The following is a 16022-nucleotide window of genomic DNA, read 5'->3' as shown; positions in this document are numbered from 1 at the left end:
TTCATATCAGATTGAATGTATACGTTCTAATCTACGGATGCTTTTTTTCATAATAGGTTAACTTAATTTCAGAGTGTTTAGAAGTAAAGATAAAACTCTATTCATGGAACGAAAGTTCTCAGTCTGCAAAAACTTGCAATCGAATCTTAACTGTTTTCCTTGATTCCCTTTTAAATATTAGGTATTTCAGTTTATTAAGGTTTTCTTCACTGCGAAATGAATATAGGCCGCCTGCACATAGGTTTTTTAACGATGCAAACGATATTCTGTTGACCTTTTTCGAATAAAACCAAGGGCGAGTCAGACTCTTTCGACGACGGTTCCGTACCTTCTGTAGTAACTTGTAAATATATATGTATTGGTTAAATATAATTATTGTTCCTATGTGCTAGTTAGAGAAACATTTTATTTACCAGAAATATTTACAAAATATAAGAAGTAGATAGGTAGATTTCTACTTCTTTAACTCTAATTATTTCAACGTTATAAACATTTTATTTGAAACTACCGATTTTTATTCGACATTGGATTGAGTTCTTTGCTGAAGCATGAAGTTGAAAAAAGATTCCGACGCATCAAATGACCGCTGGACTTCAAAATACTAGTAGGTACCCTTAGGAACGAACAAAATTAAACCACAACAGATGTTATGAGTTTTCATTTTGGAACTGGGAAAAGCTACGTATACTTTTCAGTGGTTTGTTTGTTATTTAACAATGGCGAAAGCTTTTAAGCTTAATTATTTTAAAGTGCACTAGATATCCGGGTCTACATTAAAATGGTTTTTTTTTAAATTTTGGAAACCGAAAACCGAGAATGGTTCCCGGTTGCTTTGCCGTGATAAAAATTGTCCTGTACTTCTCTCAGTTACCAGCTATGTTAGTGCTAAAGTTTATCAAGATCGGTGCAGCGGTTTAGCCACAAAACATAGGTAAACAAATAATAAAAAAAACTGAAACAAGAATTTATAGGCTGTTGCCGACGCGCGTCATCCGCGTTTTTTCAGTGTTTTACAGTACCAAGGGAACCGTTTTTGAAAAATATTTTGTACACGTATCCGGATGCAAGCTATCTTCATGACGTATTTTGCCATTATAGGTTTAGCTGTGAAAGTAACATATGCACTTTTTTTTAATCTGCTGGGGACCTTACCCAAGGTTATTTCCGTGATTCAAAAGCACTCTTCTTCTTCTTCTTCTTCTGCTTGCGGCTCAGGTTCGCATGGTCCCTGGTGTCACGTCGACCGGCTACGATCTATTGTGACGCCGCTGTCTAGATCTCCCAGAAAGCATTGGTCGCCGTCAGGATACCGGATAAAGCACCCTTTGTACATATCTTCAGAATGCAAGTTTGTATAAAAACAAACAAACAAAAACACAGCCACTCTTTCGCATATATAATAATTGGACAGTGGTTTTTGCTGTTACTGCGCTGGGTATCGTTTCCTATACGAAAATTTTTAATTCCTTGTACTATTATCTTAACTTAAAATCTAATAGCATTCTGGCTACCTCTAAACAAGGTCCAGCCTGGATACTTTGCCAAATCCCTACATCATAAACATCCCCTCATGATGTGTACTTTATGTTTTGTTGTTTAAAAGCAAATTATTTATCGAGAACAGTCTGTACCCGGTGTCCTGTGGAAATATGCATATTATACGGCCGACTGCTATAGCCCTCCTAAAATAATTAACATAACTTTAAAATCACAAATAACTAAAAAAATCTATAATTTTTATTAGTGTTTTTACCTACACTTGGAGGAATTATCAATTTTATAAATTGAAAATGCATACAAAAATTTTCGGAACCGACAGGATTTGAATCTGCGACTCTCTGGCAATCGCGGCCTGAGCGCTTTCACCAATTAAGCTACGGCTTTCCTACCGTCGATGCCGAAATTAGTATATGCCTTTCCCATCAGTCTTATAGCGACTGTAGCGTCATCTAGTAGGAAACGTTGCAGTTTCGATCTACTTTTTCAAAGGTCCATATTACAATGAGACACGTTTGAAACAAGAGATGACACATTGCTTTTTTATATTTTTATAATTTTTACTAGTGTTTGTACCTACACTTGGAGGAATTATCAAATTTTTAATATAATACTAATGCTCTAAAACATAATAATCTAAAACTCTGTCCAAGAACCCTTCTTAAGATTCCGGAATTCCCATGGCTCAATCATCAAATCAGCTCTACGTCATAATAATATTGTATTATCATCCCATTTATTTATGCATGCACAATTTTAGCTCAATCGGAAACCGGAAAGTGGTGCAAATTGAACTTGTAAGATTTGAAAACTAAATCAAAACTGGTACTAAAATCTACCTAAAACCGTCGCCAATACGTACTCGTACGTACGCTTGCATCATATTTATGTTAAACAAGAAATACTAGTATGCATGCATAACAAAAACCTTTTACATGCAGCAATATAGTGTTTCACAAAAGCGTGTCTGAATCGCGAGACCATTTGAATAATGGCATCGTATAAGCTTTGTTTACTTCAACCACGATTGCTACTATATTGTCAAAGTTCGGATAAGTACTTTGAATGTCGATTCGTATTGTTAGCAGTATCATTTATAAACATAGTTTGTTTCGATTTATAAAATCGATTGCGATTTTCGTCCGGCTCGAAGGACCAAAAACTGCCTTAAACCTTTTGGATCACCTTCATATTGACGGATTCAAACCGTCGTAACTAGGCCACACCACTCACAGGTGATCATATTATCTGACAATTAGATCAGGTACGAGTGCTTCACAGATGCGCAAGACGCAGTGCAAGTCAATTAAAACCCGGAAATTGGTTGCCTTGAAAACGGAAGTACATCGATTCTGGAATATGCCCTGCGGGGAAATTGTGTCGAATCGTGCACAACCTTTATCATCTCCGTGTGTAAGTCCTATATTACTAGTGCTGCCTGTTTAAATAAAATTTCGTTCCAGGGGCCTATTATTGTGGCTGTCGTTAGAATGAACGCCACTGCAAGTTTGTTTCGAAAGATTGCAGTTTTGTCTTTTCGGTCCAAAACAAAAGAAATGCGTAGATGTGGAATTGCGTAATGTAAAGTTCAAATCACAGACTGGCTTCGGTAATGAGCAAGCACATCAAGAATAGCTCCTTTATGTAGTAATATCAAAAAGTTAGTAGTTAGTAGGTAGGTCCTAAAACCATAAATAAAATAAAAAAGATGATGTTTCTGGAATAAATGTTATGGAGAGATAAGTAGGAGATAAATAGTTATGGAGAGTCTCTGAGACCCGCTGGATACATGAACGTGGCGCGTTAAAATCTATCAAAACACCATGTTCAGTTGGTCGTTCAGATAATATTTTTATGGGTTTAGTAGTAGTATCCAGCTTTTTTGTGATAAAACGTCGTCTAGTCAAGTACTAAGCCCATGCTTATTTTTGCCGCCAGGCAGCATTGTTATAATCCGGACCGAAGCGCGTGGTTGCCAGTGTTCAGGCATATGAGGTTTAATACTGAGGTTCGCCTCAGGTTGATGGACACACAGCGGGACTTTGTAGGGCAAGTTCCTTGCCTGCCCTGCGAAATGTGGCTCAGTTTATAGGTTGGTCCTTCAATGATTATTACTTAGAAAAAAGAAAGTTAGTTGCAAAATTTTCGATGAAAAAAAACGATAAGAGGAACATAAATAGTAAGTTAACGTGGAATGAATACTTGCAACCGACGTGGCGTGAATGCATGAGTACTTCGCATCAATAGGCAGGCTTAACAACCCACGATTGCATCTGATACCGAGTAGCAGATAACACAATACCCCTGACATTGATAAAGGTACGTTCGTGAACAAATGCGGGTAGGTTCATCGGACACACGTGTCTGCTGGTTTATATTTAGTCACATTTTGGTTTGAAATAGCAAAGAGTATGTACACATACACTAACACTAGTGAGTTTTAGTCTATGGTTTTAAAATAGTGGTAGAGTAGTTGTGTCAGAGCACACCCGGAGAAGTACTACCACGATGCTACGCCTCAGTTTGATGGGCACAGGCACGTTGCAAAACGTGTTCATGGCATGCCCTCCGAATTGTTTCCCTGTTGCGATGGTTTTCCACTTTCCATCAGTTATTTTTTATTCCGCTGCAAGTGAGATTGCAGTAAATTTTACCTATACTGGCAGGAATTATCAATTTTATACATTTTAAATGCATATAAAAATTTTCGAAACCATTATATGCGTTTTAAATTTATAAAAAATCTAACCAGCTTGTTTAATATAACTGCCAAACCCTATTACCTTACCCTAACCCTGCCAAACTATGGCAGATATATTTAACCCATACTTATCGGTTTCTAAGCAACATTGCACGCTAAATCGCTTAGCTGAACGTCTTGGTCTGTCGTACAAAAAAACGACGCGGGGCTTAAGAATGAATCTGTTGCAATATATACATAGTACTTAAATGTAGGTAAGTATGAAGAGCGTCATTAAAGATAGCCGCTTTTGAGCAGCGATAATAATCCCGACAAGTCACATTGGAACAGCTCTAACCCCTTCTCTCCTTTGTCAGAGGATTCTCTGTGCGATAATGTCAAGCTTTTCAAATCCTTTCTTCATTGTCATCCGCCTAATATCGTCTCACTACTGGGCACATACCTTGTTACTTATAGAATAGAGGGTTTTAGGAGGTAGTTACATCAACATAAATTTAGTAGTATTTGAGATTTTTTGCGAGCTTGCTGTGTTCCAGTCTGAAGGTTGATGGACACAGGGCTGCGCTTTGCAGGACATGTTCCCTGCACTTTGCAGGACGTGTTCCCTGCACTTTGCAGGACGTGTTCCCTGCACTTTGCAGGACGTGTTGCATTGTTTATAGGCAATGGGTAACCATTTACAATAATTCCGTTAATTTATATTATATTAAAAAAAAGTAATGGATAAATTCGACTTATTTCAAATTGTATTTATTTATTTATTTGTCTACCAGCGATTTCACAAAAACAAAAATAATATTATTTATCATATATACATTAGACAGAGTATGCAAAATCATTTAAAGGTTAAACGCTACATGCTAAATTCGCTCATGAACTAATAATTTTCAAAGAGAATCAATAAAAACGAATATAATGCACAAAAACAAAAGCCGAAACAGAAACAAAAAATTGTAAGTGGACGAAATCGCTGCTCACCACAAAATAAACTGGTTTGGCTAACGTCCGTTTTCTAAATTCAATCTATCTTTGATCTGCGTTAACCAAATTTGCTATTCGGTAAAATTATGGATATTTTTTGACAATATTTCGATTGAAATTGAAAATGGACATTAATAAACGAAACTGAAAGTAGGTAGGTGCATATCTTGGTCACGGGGCAACCTACATGTACAGTGACCTACATAAACGACGGAATCACATCCCAGTGGGAATTGTAACTTTAGAGACGCGTCAAATACTTTCTACGTTCTATGTTTACTTACTTACGAACTTATAAAGAAGGATATTTATTTATACAGCTATATGCCTAGTTACTACTTGACGTTTCAAAATTGCTTATAAACCAGGCCTGGTTTATAAGCAATATGAAACGTCAAGTAGTAACTTGAAATAAATGAATTTTGAATTATGTTTTTTTTTTTTTTATTTAATTCTACTAGTTTCTTTTTATCGTCTGATAATGTAGGCGCAACACTGAAAAGGGTTAGAAAACATTGAATTATTCACGAAAGAAGAAATAATTTTTCGAATCAACCAGTAGTTCCTGACATCATCGCGTTCAAGTAAACAAATAAGCAAATTCTTCATCTATAACGATAACTCAATGTGCAAAAGGTGCAATATGCTGATCGTCTATCCTAATGTTCAGTTTCAGGACAGGGTTCGATTTGATACCAGCAGCAAAAAACCGTGGGCGTGGAGTGCTCGAATCAAATTCAAAAAGGTTCGTCGGTAAAGGCTCGAAATATTGGCGCGAAAGTAATAAACATTGCGATTTACTTATATAACAATGTCAGGTTTCAAATTACCCAACGAAATCATTCTGTAACGAATCACAAATGAAAAGAAGACCTTTCTTTTCCTACATTTTTATTTATAAGACTGGAAGTGTCATATAGATAAATAGACCTCCAATTACACGCTTCAAGTGAGCACTAGATGGGCATCGCTGATTATAAGAAAGCCTTGACCTATACGACGAGTGACCATTAGATATCGGGTGACTCGAGTTTAGGGATTTTGATCACAATAGTAACTTGACGAAAGGAAAAACATGTTATATATGTAACATAGTAGTAGTATCATAGTATAATTGGACAAACGAGTACTTGCGAAAACTAAGGACGATTTTCAGCAACAAATATGTTTCTACTGTTTTCACTAAACTTAGGAAACGTTTAAATTGGATGCCTAACGATTTGGATGAGGCGTAGAAAAACGTACTTAGATGATGTGTAACGAAGGTAGGCGCCATCTAAAGTTACAATACCGATTCGGCGGTGCGTAATGTTAAGGGAACTCGTAAACTGACAATTGACAGATGAAAACACATTAATTCGGTTTTTTCAATAACCTTAAATCCATATGAAAAATGAAAAAATACAAACACAAAATACCACACCTTGTGGCAAGAATCATAGACAAGGTTATACGAGTTGCCAAGTGAAAATCGATTGGTGAAAGGGAAATGTATGCCGAGGAAGCCTTCTTGATAAGCCGATACTAACTTAGGCATTACGTTGTGAAAACGGCATAAGAAAGGTTTTGTTTTCCTTTCTTACATTTCCATTGTAACCCAAAAGCTAAATTTAGGTTGGTTGGTCTATTATTGTGCTCAGGCACTCATTTTAGGTTTCAATTGTAAATAATTCCTAAGTATTTAATAACGTTCACTAGCGCTATAATCTCTCTAGGGTGTTTGCATAAATAGAATATTTCCATATTGGTTTACATAAAAAGTGTTCCCTATTTTGTAACTTGCTTTTTCCGCAAAATAGAATTAAATTAATTTAATAGAATCATTTTCAGAAAAATGTTTTAGATGTTGAGAACAAATTGAATACCTCAATACAAATTAATAAATACGTTTTGTTGGGTAATGACTGATAGTTCAAAACAGCTTTCTAAATACTTCCACAACTTTTATTTCCTTATTTGTTTTTACAATATTATTTTAATTCTCACGCTTAGAACTTAACATTTCTAAAATTATATTCATTCCAAGTACGTTGAGCGTTCGCGTCTCAATCCATAATTGGCGCCATCTTTTTTCTTCTTTTTATTGTTCTTTTTCTCTCCATATAGACCAAAGAGGAAACAAATATATTATGATTTATATTGAAACAATTATAAATTACTTAATTATTGTTGTAACTATTTAAATAGGTTTTTTTACATTTAGTTACATTTCAATATAAAACGTCATCCTTCATATAAAGATTAATATTATTTTATATATTTAAATAATATCATAAACGTAAATAATGTTAACATGTTAAATAACGCTTACAGTTTTGTGCACTACCTAACGCCTTCCTTTGTTTGAAAAATATGATAAGTTAAACCTTTACTGTTTCTTGAAGCTGGATTTGAAGCATCGTCCTATCTTACTTTGTCGAAAAATAAAATTATTTCTGTCGTTCATACTTATCACTGGTTTCCTTTATATTATGTAGCCTACGTGTTTGTGTGGGTCGGGCCGTTGTCAACCACGCTGGCCCAGTGCGGATTGGTGGACTTTACACACCTTTGAGAACATTATAGAGAACTCTTAGGCATATGGGTTTCCTCACGATGTTTTCCTTCAACGTTGCGGCAAGTGATATTTTAATCAGAAAAGTTACAGGTGTGTGAGTTTTTAGTAGTAGTAGACCTTTTTGTATTAGTAGCAGAGCTTCTAGCTTCTTTGCTGATCCGGTGAAACACTGCCTATCGCCTTGTTTATTTCTGTCGCCAAGCAGCATTGGGGCAATGATGTATTCCGGTCTGAAGTGCGTGGTTACATAGGTTGATGGTCACAAGGCGACTCGCTACTCAGTGTGTTTGTTCCTTGTTATCTATTTGGATATTGATTGACATACTGCCCATAGAAACACTTTTACAATTATGGATACACTCGTAGTCATAGTGAGTCCAAATAGAAAGATGTAGGTCCTAAGGATATCGCCTTCAACTAAAGTAAGAAATTATTCAGTTTTGTATAAGAGATTCCAAATATGGCAGTATATGAGAAAAGTTAATACAAAAAAAAACGTATGTGTACTGATGTAACAGGATAATAATCTTTTCAAAAAATTTATTTCGCCTTACCTATTCTGCGTTTGTAGAAAAAACTACTCTTACAATAGAAAAAGGTATTTAATACATTGAAAGATTTATTATTAAACATTATCTAGTTATCTCATTATCGGAAAACCAAGTTTCTTCATTAAAATTTGAGATTTTTGTTTGTCCAATTGAATCAATTAAATCACTGTGTCAAACATTTTATTAAAAAACAAAATTGCTGACTATAGCTAACTTCAGGGTGTCGGTTTTTCGTGACGGTGTGCGCGCGCATCGTAAAAATTTACTCTCATAATTTTTCCCTAACGCGCCAATAGAAGTATAACTTCAAAAAATATTAACATTGCATAAATAAATTAATAGTAATACACTTTTAACACCATATAAAATACAGAAAAACAGTAAATAAAAAATTTAAACAATGTCAAATTGTATACAATTTGGCGGTATAAAAAATATTATAAGCAACTACTTAGGTACTGAGTTCTAAAAGTGAGAGTGAATCTAAATGTAAAATGTCTTTAGTTTGAAAATTACGAAGCGCTCTACCAAACTTAGTCAATTTCAAAGTTTTGTAACTTACATTGTCAACATGCATGTATTAGAAACTTGGATGTTTGTGTGTTGCATTCGAGACAAAGTTTGATCGATGTTGGTAGATTACATGGGTGATGCGTGTTTCATAAAGTGAGTATATTATTTTGTGATAGTTTACTGAGCGAATCAACGGCTTCAAGTTTACTTGAGACTTATTATTATTTATATTGAAAGTATTATTATTATTAGGTTAGCAAGTAGAAGCGGTGATAGACTATGTTAGGACTTCAGCTTCTCTTTTAGGGGCGGATTTCCCCGTATGCATCTCTAACTTTTTAAGTTATGTGCATTTTAAGTAGAAAGAAAACATTGTAAGGATACCTGAATACCTGAGAGTTCTCGATATACCTGCTAACATTCTCAAAGGCGTGTGAAATCCACCAATTCGCACTGGACTACTCACTGCATGTTCAGCAGTGGACGTCAATTGGTTGAATTGATATGATCATGTTGATAACCCACAAAGGAGTGTTACGTTTTGTGGTTTATGTATATATTTGCCGGAATTTGGATCAATCATAACCCATTACCGGATCAGAGCTTTATGTACAACAGAATTGAAATTTACCTACCTTTATATTTCTCTGCTTTTCAATTTGCACATTTCGATTATAATATTCGGGAGCGAAATAATTATAAGGTAATCTTATCCGTACATAACAAATTATGTTTATTCGAGATACATTTTATCGGATATGGCTATCGCCATTTTGTCTGAACATGGTTACATCGTTATTTTGATATCGCATTTATTGTACGCAAATAGAAATATTCTAGTAATATTCGATTAGGTGTGCAAGGTCATGTCTTGTTGCGGCGGCATCCATGATGACATTACCACACGATAAAAAAGGTATACCAGGTCATTATGAAAGGTACCTATAAATGTATCACTAAATCACGATCATGATAAATGATGAATTATAATTAGTTCATGTATTAAAACACAGGGGCTACATTGGAGTAATACAAGGGTTAATCACATAAGTATTTATATATATTGGAATCATACTTTACTTCAAAACGATCCATTTAAGTTACAATGTGACATGTGGTAATGGTAGATCAGAATACAGTTGCCCACCTCTCCTCTTCCAGCAGATGTCGTACGAGGTGACTAAGGGAATATAACGGAGAACAGTTACGTCCTCTGCGATATTACTACCATCTACTGCAATCACCAACCCGTCTGCCCAGCGTGGTAAGGTCCTTTAGTCCAATAGTGGACTGTTATAGGCCCTTTATGAACTTTAAGCTATATGATTATAACTGAAACAACTTATACTAGATTTGCCATCAGTGGCGTGCATACAGGGTATGCACTCAGCGGGCATATGATATAAAATTTAAAAATCTATAGTAGGAGTTATACAAAACTTTAGGATATGCATTGTAAGAGTTAATTCAAATTCAAATTCAAAATTTCTTTATTCATGTAGGCCTATCACAGGCACTTATGAAGCGTTCATACATATTTGTTTACATAATTGTAACGGGATGGTGATAACTTCGTTCGCCAACTTAAATCTAAAGCTACGAGGGTTCCAAACGCGCTCTGGTCTAAGAAGAGCCCACAGCTAACTTAACCGGGAGCCCACAACAAACTTAGCCGGGAAAGTTATAAAAGCCTACCCTAAAGTTTCTATCACTCGTACTAGAGATTTTCTTCATTTTATATCGTCTGCATACCCTCCATGCACGCCAATGTATTTGCCACTATTTTTGGGCTGACGCTCTTCACAGCAAATCCGGCAAGTGTTCAACCTCACGACACTCCCGATCTAAATCCCCGTTGTCATGATGATGGCCTCGGTTGCGTTCGTAAAACTTGCAATAGTTGTCATGTGATGCCACTGAATCCGTTCAAAAAGGCAACCACAAGTGCTAGAACAGTTTATTTTGTCTGCTCATATCTGGTGGGAGGCTCTTAACCAGGAGGCCGTGGCTGGTTACCAACCTACCGACAGAGACCGGCAGCCAAGCGATTTAGCGTATGAAGTCGCGTAGTACCCCGATTACCTCTAAACGGTTTGGTTGCCTACCCGTGAGCTGGTAATATCATAATTTGCTTCCCAGAAGTTGTATGCAGATGATGTCACGGGAGACCGGTACTAAAGAAAATAAGGCAAGCCCACTTTCTATGTTATCACTTATCAAAGACGTCAGAGTGACGCGCACATCCCGGGCGAGACGTTCATTCAGACTTGTTTATCCTATAATTTATTAATGTTTCGACCTTCATGAGCATCCGTCACTACGATTATGAAAAGTTCTTCTTGTATGCGTGGGTGGGCTTAGATCGTGAGGGTGTTTGATTAAAAATAGATAAAGAACCCCACACTTCCATTGACGTAGATAACAATTTATTCAGGGGTGCGTGGGTGTAAACATTTTCTTTTTGTCCATGTTGTTAATAGGTCTAGTTTTCAGTTCACGAGGGTTTATTCTGAAACCTTTGTAATCATTTCAACTAAATTTTAGAAACCAGTTAAAGGGTATTATTTTTGTTACCGTCGCTAAAAGGTCTAGTTTTAAGTTCACTTATCCATTAACCCATTAAAGATTTTAAACTAAGATTTTCGTGGTTAACAAACATTTCCATACCACGGTAATATTTTGGATTTGTCGATATTTCGACCCAGTTGCAGTCCCGTCGTCACTATCCATGCAACTGGGTCGAAATACCGACAAATCCAAAATATATCGTGGTATGTACCCGTTGAACTATAATTATGAAACATTAACCCTTTATCGGCCCACTATTGGGCACAGATCTCCTGCCACAGTAAGATGGGTTTAGGCCGTAGCACATAACTGAGAAAAGTTAGAGGTGCTAATAGGTCTAGGTTTCTGGGTCTAGTTAGCTGGAATTCGAACTCGGCCCCCCGAAAGTGAAGCCGAAGTGCTAACCACTGGGCTAGTTCACGAATACCGTTTACAGCCTTTATTTTAAGCTTTGGTAATTATTTTATATTTATTTTAGAGACCAGTTTAAGGGTACGATATTAATATTAGCACGAGCTACTCCAACTTGTTTATATCAAGCGTAAGCCTGATCGAAGGAGATTTGCTTGGCTGAAACTTCCGCGCTAGGAAAGGCAGAAGCGAGTATTTTAGCTACTGAATTACTTGCTACTATACCAAAGCGGTCATAGCCTAGTGGGTAAGGTAAGGTAGGCTTTCGTGGAGACCGAGTTCGACCCCCGACATGCACTTTTCAGAGTTATGTGTGTTTGTAATTAAAGCAATTCAAATATCACTAGCTTTAAAAGGTGAAGTAAAACATCGTGAGGAAACTAGCATGCCCGAGAGTTCTCCGTTATCTTAGGAACTACTGGTTTAAATTGCAAAAATCCCTTACAGTTGGATAGTCGATTCATCAATGAAAATTAAAGGCTATATTATAACGTCAAGCTACGGCTAGTACGGAGCATCAATGAAAAATGTAAACGGTTAGAGTTACGCCATAAAAATGTATGATAAATGCTTCTCTTTAAGTTCTTAAAAAAAGTCCACGACAGCATATAGGTAGGTAGGTAAAATAGGTAGCTAAGTTTTAAGGTTGGTTAACGCGGACGAAGTCACGAGGAGTATACTAGTAGGCTAATAAAAGTAGTTGTGCATTTAAGACAGTTGTTACATTCACACTGTTATCTTATGATATTCATTGGTTTTTGGACTACGTTGTATACCCGTATAGGTACGTTCAAGCACTTCTCAACTTTCTTTGATTCAACATATGCTAAGATTTGTGTTGAAATAAAAATCTTTCTCTTGCACGTGCCGCGTGGAACAAAAGTACGCCATTTGTAAAGAGTTCCAGGGTTTCCGGTATTTTGGCGTTGAATCAATCTAAAGTAAAGGACTCTACAATAAAAATAAGACTTGTTTGTTAAGCTTCTTGAAAATACCGGATCTTTAAGATGTACCGTAACTTTGAGTGCCCGACTTAGAAAGTTTAAAACAGAATTTGGGTATCCATAGACTCTAACTTTTAAAGGTATACTCTATAGCATACACAAAGTAAGCTATGTCTCTTATATAGGGAAAATATATATGTTTTAATACATTTGCGCGGTTTAAGTATCTTATGTGAAACCCTTGAAGTAGATTATTACGCTTGGATGAGCAATTTGCTCACGCTAAGAGCAGATTAGAAACATACAGACACTGAGACACGAGGATGTTGTTTTGCAAAGATCGGAAGTATGAACGAGACTAGTAATTCAAAGTAGTATAACTTTCGGATTAAAAAAAAGGGTAAACGTTATACCAACGAATATATCTGTGGTTTTCATCATCATTTATACACACCTATGCGTTACATTTTAAAAGAAAATGCACACTTTACTATAAAAAATACCCAAATCGCTTTTAAGTGGGCCAATTACCTAAAGAGTTACTACGATATTTTCACTGCCCTTCCATCAGGGATTGACTTGATGATAATTATCTAAAATAGGCTAATAAATGACCGTTGAGGTAACAAACCAAAACAATATATAAACTGCTGCCCGATCTCTATTGCATGCTTGTGTTTGTATCCTCATAGACGCCACATATGACACTCGCGCGACGATGAGGGGTGGTGACAACTGTATTCTGGCCTGCCGTCCACGTCACGATTTCACCGAAATAATTACGTAATAATATATGTTGTGGTAATATGTAATCATTTTAGTAATGTATCGCTACACATATCTATAACTCTGGAATTCGTAGTCAAGGTAGAGCCTCGCCTAGGGCACGATTCATGAATCCATTCGGCGAATTCCACCTTTATACATTTTATAAAAAAAGGGACCCCTGGAACCTAATTTGGCAGATGTTAGGGGCTAAATGCTGGCTGACCGAGTTTCGAAAATTACGGTGTCAACTATCCAATGACTTCGTCATATACCTACTCGTACCATAAACAATAATCTAAACTCAATTCGTTTAGGTGTTTCTTCAGCGATTTTCTATAAAAGACCAAGAATGTTCCTTCCAAATTCAACCTATAAAAATGTTCAATGTTATTACTATGTAATATTACCTTGTGTTTATTTGAAAATACTTTAAGTGGGCGAATGTTAACCGAGTAAATAGTGTGATGACGCGCGTTACCAGGTATCCAATAACATCACGTGACATGACATACACCACTTTATTGTTGAGTATAGTTTTACGTTACCCATATGTTGTATTTTTGTTTTGTGCCCGCCTCTTTTTCTCTCACATTTAGAAGCTGAATTTTCTGAATTAAGTTTAACCAACATCGAATATAAAAATGTAACATAGCATAACATGTACTACATAGTATTAAAACGGTCTTAGGATAGCGATGAGGCCACGAAAAGATGCAAATAAACGTAACTTAAAAATATTACTTTATTAATTTACCTTATAAACTATGACAAAATGAATATATTCTTCACAACCTCGCATTTCACTCCCAGACCGTTCAGAGAACGATCCAACCCGCCCAGAAGAAAAGCCCAAGTCTCCCGCCAAAACTCACATCTGTCCAGCTAGAAACCAAGCAATTTGATTGGTTTCCGCCGTTATGCGTCTACCGGCGTTAACAAATCGGAGAATGACAACCGATCGTCTTGTTCAATAATAAGATTAAATTAAAAAAAAGACAATCAAGTGGAAATTACAACGCTAGTTAAATTATAATCCTAACAATAGCTTGTATATATGTGTAGGTATTTTGTGCCCTAGACGGCAGATCAGAATACAATTTTCACCAGCTCCCTTCTTTCCGCGGGTGATATCCGAGGCGACTAAGAGTATACACAGACTGAAGACGTGTAACTGAATTACAAAATATTGTTGAAGAGTGCAAAGTATCTGTCATACGGAATCACCGTGTAAAAATATTAAATCAAAAGAAGCATACTTATTTTTCCATAGATACTAATTCAAAACATTCTAAGTGTATACTTAGAATGTTTTCAATTAGTTGCATGTGTGAATGAGTTAGAATGAGATAGAGTTAGACCACCCTGTTGAAGATAAAAGATCGATACGTGCATAGTACCTACGCTACGTGACCGTACCTAATAAAGTGAAGGAGCCACTTGATTTTACTTTTGCATTTTATGTTCCGGCTGTATCTGATTTCTTTCAATAAAAACTATGGCAATATATATATGTGGTTTCGGTTTCACAGATAAGTCTCAGAAACAGTTAATAATGTACCTCTAAAGCCTCATTTACACGTTTTTTTTTTTATAATATCACACTACACACATCGCCCTCTAGCCCCTAAGTAAGTGTAGCTTGTGATATGGGAACTAAGATGACTGAAGAATATTTCTATGAATTACATAAATACTTATAACATACATATAAAAACCCGGACACTGAAAAAAATTCACGTTCGTCACACAAACATTTTCCAGTTGTGGGAATCGAACCCACGGACTTGGACTCAGAAAGCAGGGTCGCTGCCCACTGTGCCAGCCAGCCGGTGTTAATTATTATAAACAATAATGTTAATTATAAAAAGAATTTTTGCTATGCTAATAGTAAAGCTTTTAGTGACAGACTCGTCCGGAGAAGTTCTGTAACCACGCTTATTTCAGCATCCAAGCAGCGTTCATGTTTTCAGGTCTGAAGGGCGTAGTTGCCGGTGTAATAACAAGCACATAAGACTTAAACCCCACGCGTCAGGTTGATGGAAAAAAGGCGGCAGGTGGCAGGACGTGTTCCTGGCATATCCAACGAAATCTTGCTCTGTCGATGGTCGATTTCAAGCCGATTCTACTTAGATAGACCCGTCTTGCTTGCTCCGTCAATTATTACTCAAAAATGGACTATTGATTTTAATTTTGTAATGTTTATTTATTATACTGGGCAACTAGATACTGCAAAGAGAAATGGTCATAAATTAGTGACATCTGCATATCGTCTGCAAAAGGTCCAGAAGTCAATTTTGGGATTGAGTAAACGCTTTTATAATATGATTCCTAAGGTAATTTTGGACCTGCAAATCCATAAATTTATGGAATAAGTTAAAACACATTTATTACAGCGAGTTTACTAAACAATTGATGAATTTCTTAATGACAAGGTTGCTTGGAAGCATCCAGCTCCGCTTTCATCTCTCACAAGATAGAAAAATGAATGTTAAAATGTAAATTGTTTATGTTGGAAAAGAGCAACTGCTGAG

At 36.2% G+C, this 16022-nt stretch overlaps 1 protein-coding gene across 1 annotated transcript in view; it reads left to right on the top strand.

The window, feature by feature from the left end:
• LOC120632073 (neuroendocrine convertase 2) overlaps nucleotides 1–16022 on the top strand; it is an 85100-nt gene that overhangs the window by 337 nt on the left and 68741 nt on the right. The window lies entirely within an intron of this gene.

This window comes from Pararge aegeria, chromosome 19 (genome assembly GCF_905163445.1).
Source record: "Pararge aegeria chromosome 19, ilParAegt1.1, whole genome shotgun sequence".
NCBI lineage: Eukaryota > Metazoa > Arthropoda > Insecta > Lepidoptera > Nymphalidae > Pararge > Pararge aegeria.
The sequence above is the reverse complement of the archived record's forward strand: the minus strand, read 5'-3'. Positions and strand labels throughout refer to the sequence as shown.